The following is a 10,883-nucleotide window of genomic DNA, read 5'->3' on the forward strand; positions in this document are numbered from 1 at the left end:
GTCCACTGTAGAAGATGCTGGGATCAGGTTCTGCAGGATTCGCAGCATTTTATCCTATGAAATGGCAATTTAATTAGAAGGGAACGTGAGAGAAGAGCAATGTTTCATAGTCCTTAAACTAGAAAGGAAGAGCAGAATTACAGAAGAGCTGAAGCTGGAAGGGAACCCACCATGCCTCTAGGCAAACTCTCTGGGTTTGAGCAGCCTCTCAGTAAAATTGCCTTTTCTTATATTTAAGTGTAATTTCCTTTATTGCCATTTGTGCCCTCACTGCTTCTTATTCTGACACTGATGGTGATCAGCCACACTGAGAAGAGTCTGGCTCCATTTCAAGGCTGATCAGTCCCAGGTCTCTCAGCCTCCCCTCAGATGACAGATAGTCCAGTCCCTTAATCATCTCAGTGGCCCTTTGCTTGTTGCTGTATGTCCAAGTTTGTTGTGTTCTGGGGAGCCCAGCACTGGACCCAGCACTTCACATGTGGCCTCCAGATGCAGCCTCACCCAAGCCAAGCAAGGGGGCAGAATCACCTACCTCAACCTGCTGGCAACACTCCTCCTAATGCAGCCCAGGAAGCTGTTGGCCTTCTTTGCCATGAGGACCCATCACCAGCTCATGGTCAACTTGTTGGACCATGTTGTTGGAGAAGGAACCCCCAAGTCTTTCTCTGCAGAGCTGCTCTCCAGCAGGTCTTCCTTAGATTGTACCAGTGCAGGGGGTTATTCCTGTCCACATGCAGGACTTTGCATTGAACCTCCCTGCACTGAACCTCATGAGGTTCCTCTCTGCCCATTTCTGCAGCCTGTTGAGGTCCCTCTGAACGGCAGCACAACCTTCTGCTGCATGGGCCACGTTGTATCATCTGCAGACCCCGCTCTTTGTCCCATTGTCCATGYTATTAGTGAAAAGGTTAAAGAGCATTGACCCCAACATTGACCTATGGGGACACCACTGGCTTTTTTATTTTTATTATTGAGCTGAATAAAAATAGTTGCATTCTGAAAAAAGGTGCTGCCCCCTTGGAGGGTGAAAGGTCCTGATCCTGCAAGTTTACTCAAAAAGAAAGTCAATGGGACTTGGAAGAGGAGGGATTACTCACCCTGCAGAAATTACAGAATGAGGCCAAATTTCTCTACTAAAATGGAAGTAATTTAAACATGGAAAAGATTATTCACTTTCTCATAAAACAGAACAAGCAGTATTGTAAATAATGTGATTTGAAAAGATGTGACCAGAGCTGAAACACATAGGGAATCTAAGTTTTGAAAAAAGATTAGAATTTCCTACTAAGTGGTTAGATTGCAGTGTTCTCTTAATATCCGGAAGGTTTTTTTAGAGCTTCTCTATTTCATATAGAGGAGCTGCAGTAGTTTCAAAATAGTTTGGAAGCCAAATATAATCAACAATGCCTTAGGCTATACAGAAAATTTTGAAAACCATGTATTAATATAAATAAAAATYGCTACATTTTTCAATTTACTTCATTCTATGACCTTAAAAAGAGCATCCTTGGCACAATGAGATGGTCTTATCATTTGAAAAGACATGCAGTATGGCAGAAATATCTACCATGAAGAAGGGTCCTGACACAGTGAGAGAGAAAACCTGTTTTTATTCCAAGGATTGCAGATCACACATACGAAACTTGAAGGGAATGAACACATCACAGCACCACATCATGGCACCACGGTACTGATTATCAGACTCTTGAGATGAGGTTAAGTGTTTTCCAGACAGAGTACTCAGTGAAGMACCAGGGTATGTGTCAAGGAGATTTTGAAGCTGAATATTACCCTCAGCTCAACAGTGATCAACAAATGTTAAAATAGGACACAGATCACTCTCTCTTTCCGTATGCCAAGCAAAAGCAAAATATAAATCTCCCSAAAACTACRCAGCTTCTCTTCTCTTATCTGAAGAGCACCTCTTCTGATTCAGAGCCTCTCTGGGTTGACACCTTAAGGTTTCAAGCCCCCACTTGTAGGATTCAAGGCCAGCAGAGATGATGCGACTGTGTCCTGCATGTGGACTCTTTGACAATTAGCAGTTTAAATAGCCATTAGCAGCAAAACATGWTTACTGCAGAGAAGGATTCTCTGAATTTCAATTTTGAAATCTGGTTTCAATTAATGCAATTAAAACTATCAGTTTTCAAMCTGTGAAAGGGCAGCTGACCTTTCAAAGTGCTGGCTTTTTGGAGCTCTTTGCTTCTTTTGTGATATTTCTGATTATCTTTCCAAAAGATAGGGAACTCATGAATAATTACATCTTAATTTGCTTGCTATCAGTTGATGTGGCAAATGCTCGCTAACTGTAGCATAGAATTGGAAAAAAAATCTCTGGACACAGAACTCTTTGATAGGAATRTCTTGGTGGTTCATGGAGAAGTTTACAGGCAATGCAAAATACTTTTCATTGTTCCAGTACAAATGATTCCCCTTCTCAACCTTTTTGGTTTAAAAAAAAAGTTCATTTGAACATATTCAGAGTAGTCCCTTACATGGGAACGATTTTTTGACAGTCTCCTTGTCATGTACATTTAGGCCTACTTTATGTCAGTGTTAACTTCCTTCCTTAGTTCTGATACTTTCTAAACTTATTTGCTGTATTTGGAATTTCAAAGCAATTGATTTCCAAATCTGAGTTGTTTCTTGGTCTTGGTAACTGTATTTGTGTGTATGGACCCTTGTGTTTGATAGGGGAAAGGATCAAGGGTTAATGGACATTTTTGAGACAGTTTAAAGTCTATTCTTTGGCCTTGCTGAGACTAAATACTAGCTGTCTGAACCAGTCTAACTCAGTTTAGTAGGATATAATCCATGAAAAGACGTTCATGAAAAAGTGTTTTCATTTAACATGGTTAGCTCCTGAGAAAAAAATGAACCCAGATACTGCATTAAGTAGATATTTCACAATTTATTATTTATTAGCCATCCTCTTTTTTTGTAGGCTAAGCCAATTCCTTTTCAAATGCTCCTTCTCTGACCCACTCTGACAGCTGTGACAATCTGTTTGTTACAGAGTTTAATACGCATCAATCTATATTTAAAAAAGCATCTGGAGGTGGAGCATCCCTTTTGTGGGCTTRGATTCTTAAAACACATTGTGAAGATTCACCAGGTTGCTCTATTTTTCCTCAAACACTGTTTTAAGGCATTACTTTTATACTTTGCATTTCAATGAGTTCCAATATGAGAGTGACTCTTACACAGAGGGAAAAAAAAAAGAAAAAAAAAATAGCCACTGCCTGAAATTTCCTATTTTTCTTTATGTTTGATGTCATGTTGAGGTGAGACCACACCAGGCCGTGGCAGGTAGTGGCGTGTTTTCCATGTTTTCCATTCTGGAGTGAATTGTTCTGGCTTGGTACCATGTGCCTAACAATGTCACATGTCATCTTGGGAAGGACAAGTCACTCTCCTTGTTTGGCAGCTCCTGCTGGCATGCTGCAGAGGCCTATATTTAGTGCTGGGGCTGTTTAGCCAACAAGCTGGGAAAATTGTCATTTTGATGCAACTAAAGAGTCACTGAAGCAGTTTCCCAAGAGCTGAAGAAGACATGGTTGAAGTCAGCTTCACATTCCCGCTCTGGCTCTCGCGTTGCTCTTTTCTCCTCATACAGTACAACACACTTGGCTTACTACAGGCCTGCAGAGCTGCAGCTACGACTAGTTCACTGTGTGATTTTGCATTGATTCCTACAAATCTGACTACAGCTGCATACAGCTGCATACCCCAAATCTGCTCTCCCTCTGTTGCACAGCTGGACTTGTGTCTGTAGCTGCATRAAACAACCCGTCTTTGCCTGACATTGGTGGTTTACAGCAGGCATATATCCTRCTTACTGCTCAAAAAGCAGCTGAGTTTGAAGGCCAGATGAACCAAAATGCTCCTTGTGTGAGACTTTCGCTCCCCACTGTTTTTTCCTCTCTTCATACAGTGGCATCAGTGGCAACAAAGTGGAGCAATAACACAAAATTACCTTATTTCCACTCAGAATTGGCCACAAACGTTATTCAATGAAAGCATCCAAGGTTCCTTCTCCCAGAGGCCATTGCTATGGGAATGATCACCATACTGAGATGAATATTTATATATGGTCATACTGTTGTGAATGATTGCTTTGGTCTTCAATACGTGTGGTTTATATTTAAGTTACATTATATATGTGGTTTATATTTAAGTTACATTTTCAACTAGAGATTTACTCTGCTTGGGCTTTGCTGATATGACACTAACAAGTATGAAAAAAACCCTCTCAACAACAACAAAAAAATCCACCAAATTTCAATGTAAGCGTGATTTATTGTCTTTGTTTAGTCTGTGTTTGTCTTTTGTATGGAGAAATGGAGATCCATATGGGTTGAACTAAACTAAACAAGCTTTCTATTAACAAAACTTTTCAAACACACTCTGCTCAAAGCAACTCTGTTCAAGGCACAAGGGAAAAAAAAAGATTAAGGAATACTCTAATTTCCTCTTCCTTGCCAAAACATCCACTGTACACATCCGATTGCTTATTTGTGTCTTGCAACAGATTCTCATAAGAAAAGGAGTTTTGGAGGCATTCTTAAAAAATTGTGAAGATGTATCATAATCCTTCACTTTGGGGTTTAAATCTTATCCTTCAACTGGAGCCAGCGCTGCTTTTGTCCTTGCAGAAATGGCCAAATTATCAACAATTACCTCTCCTGGGGTTGGTTGTAATGGAGTTTTCTCTTCCTATGTTCTGTGTTCTACGGAGGAGGTTCCAGGACTTGTTGCTGTTGCACATTAACGTGTTCTCTTCATTTGTTGCTTAGGTACTGCTGGCAGTGAGCTGCACTAAGAGCACGTCTCATATGTCCCTTCGTGCATAAAATTAGGTTGTTCTCCTGATTTAATTGCGATGAGGACAGATCGTCGTCTTAGGCTTCTCACCGTAACAACACTGACATTTCCTGCAGAAGTTTTAAATGACCCGGCACATTTTATTATGGTTTCTATCTCTTTTTCTAGTGAACAAATGTTGATTAGTAACTCTTGGCATTTGAAACGACTCACAGCTTCTGCTTATTTTTGGCAGTTTAGTAAACTGAGGAAAGGTCCTGACCATCTTCATTTGCTTTGATTAGTAGCGGATTGACTATTTTTGTATCTTTCTCAGCTTGCTATCCACTGGCCAAAAATAATATGAAGAGCTGGTTGTGCACGTCTGAAACATCCTTCCCCTTCACAAATCTGTTTAATCCCTCAGATGTTTGTTGCTATCTATTATTTCAATGACTTCTCTGCAAATCCCATATGCAACAAATACTGCCACGTTGGGATTCATGGGTGGGAACATTCTCCAAGTCATAAAACATTTCTAGCCCACTTGTTCGGGAAGAAGACGCTTGCGTCTTCCAAAGGAGCTTTCTTCCCATGGATGAAGTAGCTTAATGAAAAGTGCAAATCAGAAGCCAGTTGTTGGAGACTAGCTGCTTGAGGGTAAACTGATTCATGCTCCTACTCCTAAAGGAGTAGCTCTGCTATTTTCCTTGTGGATTACACATACTTTGAGTAAGGGCTAAGGAAAAGAACCACTTGCTTTTGTTGGAATAAATCCCTCACGAAATGGGGTAGACGCAGAGTGTGTGCACAGGAGTGGATTATTGCCCTGCACACTTGGCACTTCCACTGTGGCTCCTGAGCTCACGCATCCTGGGACAGACAGCTCCTTCAGCTGGTGTAACACTTTGGATAACATAAATTTTTGGTAAAAGTACACAAGCAGCCAATTAACTGGAAACTTCTTACTACCAACAACTTTTAGAGGTTAAATGTGACATACAGGCATGTAAATGTATTGAAGATTGAAGATTTGAGAACCTTGCACACCTTCTGCCCCTCACAGCAACTGGGCAACTTTGAGGGCTYTGCCACAGTGCAACCTGCTGCATTGCCAGCTCCCCACTTGTTTGAATTTGAAAAAAAAAATGCTATRATAATCAACCAGCAGCAGGTAATAGTTTCCTCTGAGATAAAAAAAGAGCAATTGCCAACTCCTGCTATGCTCTGTTGGGTGCATCAGGCTGCTCCAGGTTCCTTGGAGCTCTAGGCCTGGGTTTTGCTCCRAGGAAGCAGGCGCTCGCTGCTCTGGATCGTTCCAGAAGGAAGATCGTTCTAGGAAGAACCTAGACCACCTTTTCCTATGTCTGCCATAAGAGGCTCCCTGAGTATCTCTTGTAGAACTATTGAAGTATTTTAATTGTGATCACCATTTTTGTTTGTTTTCATAGACAAACTGCACAGTCAACTGTGTTTCTTCATTCCAGAAATCTTTGGTAGCCAAGGAAGCTTAGTCATTCTGCAAGCTTGCCAGACCTTACTAATTCTCCAGAAGATTCATTGTCTCATCGATCCCTTTTTCTCGTTTTTTTTTTTTTTCTAGTAGACACTGCAAAATTTTGTGGAATCACATGCCTCTGTTCCTCCAAATGTTCTTTGCACAGCCATCTAAAAGTATGACAGTATTTTGTTTTTTTCTTCTGGAATTGTATTTACTTTCATGTCATATTTTTTGTTTTTTTAAATCAAGGCTTTATGGATCCTTGTGAAATTTCTGACGTGTACAAAAATTCCCTTTTCTATCTGACTGGGAGCATTCCTGTAGGAACCCGTGTGCTCTCGTCTGCACTSGTGGAGCTTCTCCCCATTACAGTGCTGCTCTTCCAGGTGACACCAGCAACTTGCCTACTGGTTAGGGGTGCTAGGACCCTATTTGCATTGTAGCATTTAAGTTGCATTCCAAGTTTTTATTCTGTTATTTTTATTTTTTTTCAAGATCCTTTACATCCTTGGGAGGTCTTGCTGTGATCTGTGTCATTTACTTCATTTCAATTCCAACAGGTGTTTCCTACTTGTAGTCTGGCTTCCATATCTTTCGAGGAGATGCTGCTTTTCATTGCTTCCTTGTGGTTCCGTTTCAGAAGACGTTCTCTTGATCTTATAAACAGCAGCGCGAGGCGTTTCTTGTGCTTTAGATGCTGCTGTAAATTAGGGCGCTGCCRTGATAAAGTCTCTTCCACAGGCCTGTTTTATGGGCCTGTCTCTTGTGAAGCTGCTCTGCTAAGGGCATTCTCTGAAGCGCTGCCTTCCAGGCACTAATGAAAGTAGCTAATTTGCTACTTGGTGCCGCYAGCCAGAAGGACTACAGTTTTAGTCAGGATGTGTAATGATACCTACTAGAAAAACTAGACTGTGGTAGCCCCATGTTATTGCCTTTTATTTATTTTTTTTTTAGTAGAGAAGGGCTTTTCAGTTTGTTTTGTGTATATCTGTATTACTTCTACATCTGCATTAACAACATTAGGATTTCTCCACCTTTTTCAGAAAAAAAAAAGTATTTAGCATGATACCTTTTTTTTCCATCTTGTTCCACCTTGAACCTTATTGGCAATATGTGTCAGGAAGCTGCAAGCAGAGCATTTCTCCCGGGAAAGCTTGGTCTCCGATTCTCTTCCTTCAGAACACACTAGGAGATCTTTTTGTGATTCTTCTGCTGCTGGTTTCCCTTTCTAAAGTACTTGTGCTGTCAGGAGAATTTTTAACACATTTTTGCTTTTGCAGGTTTTGCCAGCATCTCTTACGTAGATACCTGAATTTTTGACACTTGTTTGTTTTGCAGACATTTAACTGTGTATTTCCTTGCTGGGGGAAGTGGATGGTCTATTTTTAATTTTAGAGCTTCAAGCACAGGCAAGGAGAGAAGCGGTGAGAAGATCCAGAGCAGCAGGGAATAATTGTTCACATTAATGGCTTTATCTATTGGTAAAAAGAAAAAAAAAAAGCAAGTTTATAATTTGCAAGCTCTATCAGTTCTCATTGGATCGTTCTCATCAGCACTTCAGGACTGCGAGGGTAAGTTTTGCACTGAATTAAAGAAYATGCTGCTTGCGTTGTTTCCTTTTCCCAGCATTTATGTGGGTGGCTGATGTCACGAAGATATTCTTTCCCATACAGATCTTCACAGCTCGTGCAGAGCTTTACTGAAGAAATAATTGAGAAATATGAGACTGAAGAAGGATTTTGTTTTCTTGTCCGCTCGTTGCTCTTTCTCCAGATGCACTTCGTAGGCCTGGCATCGAGAAGGAACAGGGGGTCATGTGGGAAGGTTGTCAGGGAGCAAGGGAGGAGGTAGCAGGGAGTGAACTGAGGTCGGATTTTGGATGGTTAGAGCAGCCATGGAGAGACATGTGTTTCCGGGAGCATCCCCTGGCTTTTTGAGAAAAAAAAAAAGCAACTACATGTGACAGAAGAAGAGAGCTAAACAGTAATACTCTACAGATGATGAGTGGTGGGTTTTGTTTAATCTTCAGTTTGGGTGAGGCTTTGTGATAGAGGTCGCTTGAACAARGCTGGGCCCTTTCTCCTGGTGCTGATGATACCGTGCAAACAGGATCCCCCCCCAGCCCCAATGCTCTACAGTACTGTCAGTGCCTACACGTCTTGTGAAAACAGAGGTCAGGGAAACCAACTTYTGTATAGAGACAAATAAGGATTTTAAAGCACAAATCCATGTCTGAACAGCTCCTCTTAGCGTTTACAGAACAGGAAGGGAGTGAAAAAGGAGAAAAATGGGAATCAGTGAGACTTGAGGAGAAAGCCTCCCAAAGAGATGCGTCCCTCCAAGCCCCTTGAAGGAGCACTGAGCTGGCCATGTAGTGAACTAGCTGCGGCTGTGCACAGCAGTGGTGTGAATCCTGTGGAAGGATCCATCACTTCCAGCGGGCAGGAATGGTTAAGCCCTGTGYGTGACGGCTCCGCAGCCAGCAGGGTGAGCGGCCTGCGGCGCTCCTCGGGAAGCCCGAGTGCCCGGAGCTCCTCTGCCGTGTGACACCGCTCTAGGGCGGCCTCCAGCACGGCACATCTTGGACCCCTAGGAGCTGCCCCAGCTCCTGGGAATCTGCTTAGACCCTGACGTCTGCTTAGGGGCGCTCCAGGAAATTAACCSAGCGAGATAATTAACCTCCCCTGGAACGCAAGGGCCACAGCTGTGGCACCAAGAAGACCCTCCTGTCTTTGCGTGTGGCATCGCCACGAACCTTGGGGACCCTGCGTGAGCACSCAGGCCACTATAAACTCCCTGCAGTCGCTTCATGTTCTTCTCTCTAGGCACTCAGAATTATTGTTTTATAAGACTTGGGAAATACATCAAATGCTGTGGGAAAGAAAGAGGTTTGTAAAACAGAGAAGCTGAYGTGAGCCTCATCAAAATGAAGGATAGCACAAGACCGGCTGTTCCTTTTGACCTTTCTTTGTCACAGATAATTTAAATGTAAATAGTGGTAGTGAAGGTCAGCTTTGGCCATGCCTCAAGTTGTTCATGCCACAGAAGTGCCCTGTCACAGTGCAGCTGATTGCTCAGGTTACTAAAGCAGAAYGGCCTCTCCTCACCTTTTGCAGGATAAGAATGAGTTTAGTCCAGACAAAGTCAAAGCAGGATCTGGTACCAAATCTGAGCTACAGTAYTGCATCGATTTGGCCCTAATTTGAACCAATTTTGCACTGTACAAGCTGCAACTAGAAGATTCTTGAGGGCACAYTGGTGTTCTCCAGGTACTTACTTGTTACTAGGAAACTCTAAGGGCCCACTTGACACCGTAGACACTGTGGATATCCTGGATTTTCATGTAAGGCTTTCTATCAGTGAGACTACTTTATGCATAAGCAGAACAAGAAACCCACAGCACAGTTTCCAGGCTATAAATTTGGGACTATTTATGTGGATTTGCAAAACAGGGACATCAGATCATTAAAAAATAAAAAAAAAGGGTTTATTGAAAAATACTGTATTTTTCAATACTGTACATGAACATGTACTGTTCATGTTTTTTCTCATTTCTGTTGTTCATGTCTGTATTCTTTATCATTGTTCACATTTAATGGAAATTCTGCCAATTATTAGCATAAAGATTCTGCTAATGATAGATGGGCCAATTCTAACAAGTCTATACCCGGTGTATTCAACAGAGGTATAAAAATAATAACGTTGCACACCCTACCTCCCTTCCAACTTTTCTTTCTGCCCTGGAATATAATTAGGTCGGAGCCATGGGAACACATTCGTCACTAACCAACATCCTTTATGATTTYAGTGAAGCCAAAGTATAGTGCTAAGTTGCAACCGAGTCTTGAGGCACTTAGTCTAAGAATAGACTCAAGTTTCCACTGTTAGGTGCAGTAACCACGTAAACTGGGAATATTAAGAAAACCTAATACCCAAAAAACTGAAAAATAATTTTACAAAAATCTACAAAATGATCTTAGGGATAACAGGAGGAAAGGCTGTTAATTAAGACCTACTCAACAATTTAGTAATTGGGTCTCTCTGCATGCTATATTGGAGCCTGTGATAAACGTGCTTAGTGACTAGTTCACCTTTCCTGTGGTAGAGCCAGTGTGCAGAGGCTGGACCGTTGGGAACGCTTTACAATTCTGTTATTAATGTTAGTTATTGTAGACAGTTACTGATATGGCACTAAAACAATTTCTCTGAGTGGGTCTTAGCATATAATCCCTTAGTGAGATTGGGTAGTCTTTGAATAACTGGGTACAAAGATATTTACATGTATTTTGGGAAAGAATGTTTCTKTATGAATGATGATCAAATGCATCAACAGGCTGATTTATTCCAGATCTATAAAACATAAATCCAAAAATATCATTTTACAAACAATATTCACCATTTAGTTTATTTTAGTATCATCTTAAGACTATCTTGCACAGGATTATTATGTAACCGAATAACAAAATATTCAGCATTTAAAATTTTTACATTTCTTTATCTTACTCTACTAATATACATGAAAATGTTGTCAGGCCCAGTGACCAATTAAACATCTACATTTCAAAAAAGGACTGGA

The sequence above is a fragment of the Nothoprocta perdicaria genome, unplaced genomic scaffold (assembly GCF_003342845.1).
Source record: "Nothoprocta perdicaria isolate Ctin4 unplaced genomic scaffold, notPer1 scaffold_44, whole genome shotgun sequence".
Classification (NCBI taxonomy): Eukaryota; Metazoa; Chordata; class Aves; order Tinamiformes; family Tinamidae; genus Nothoprocta; species Nothoprocta perdicaria.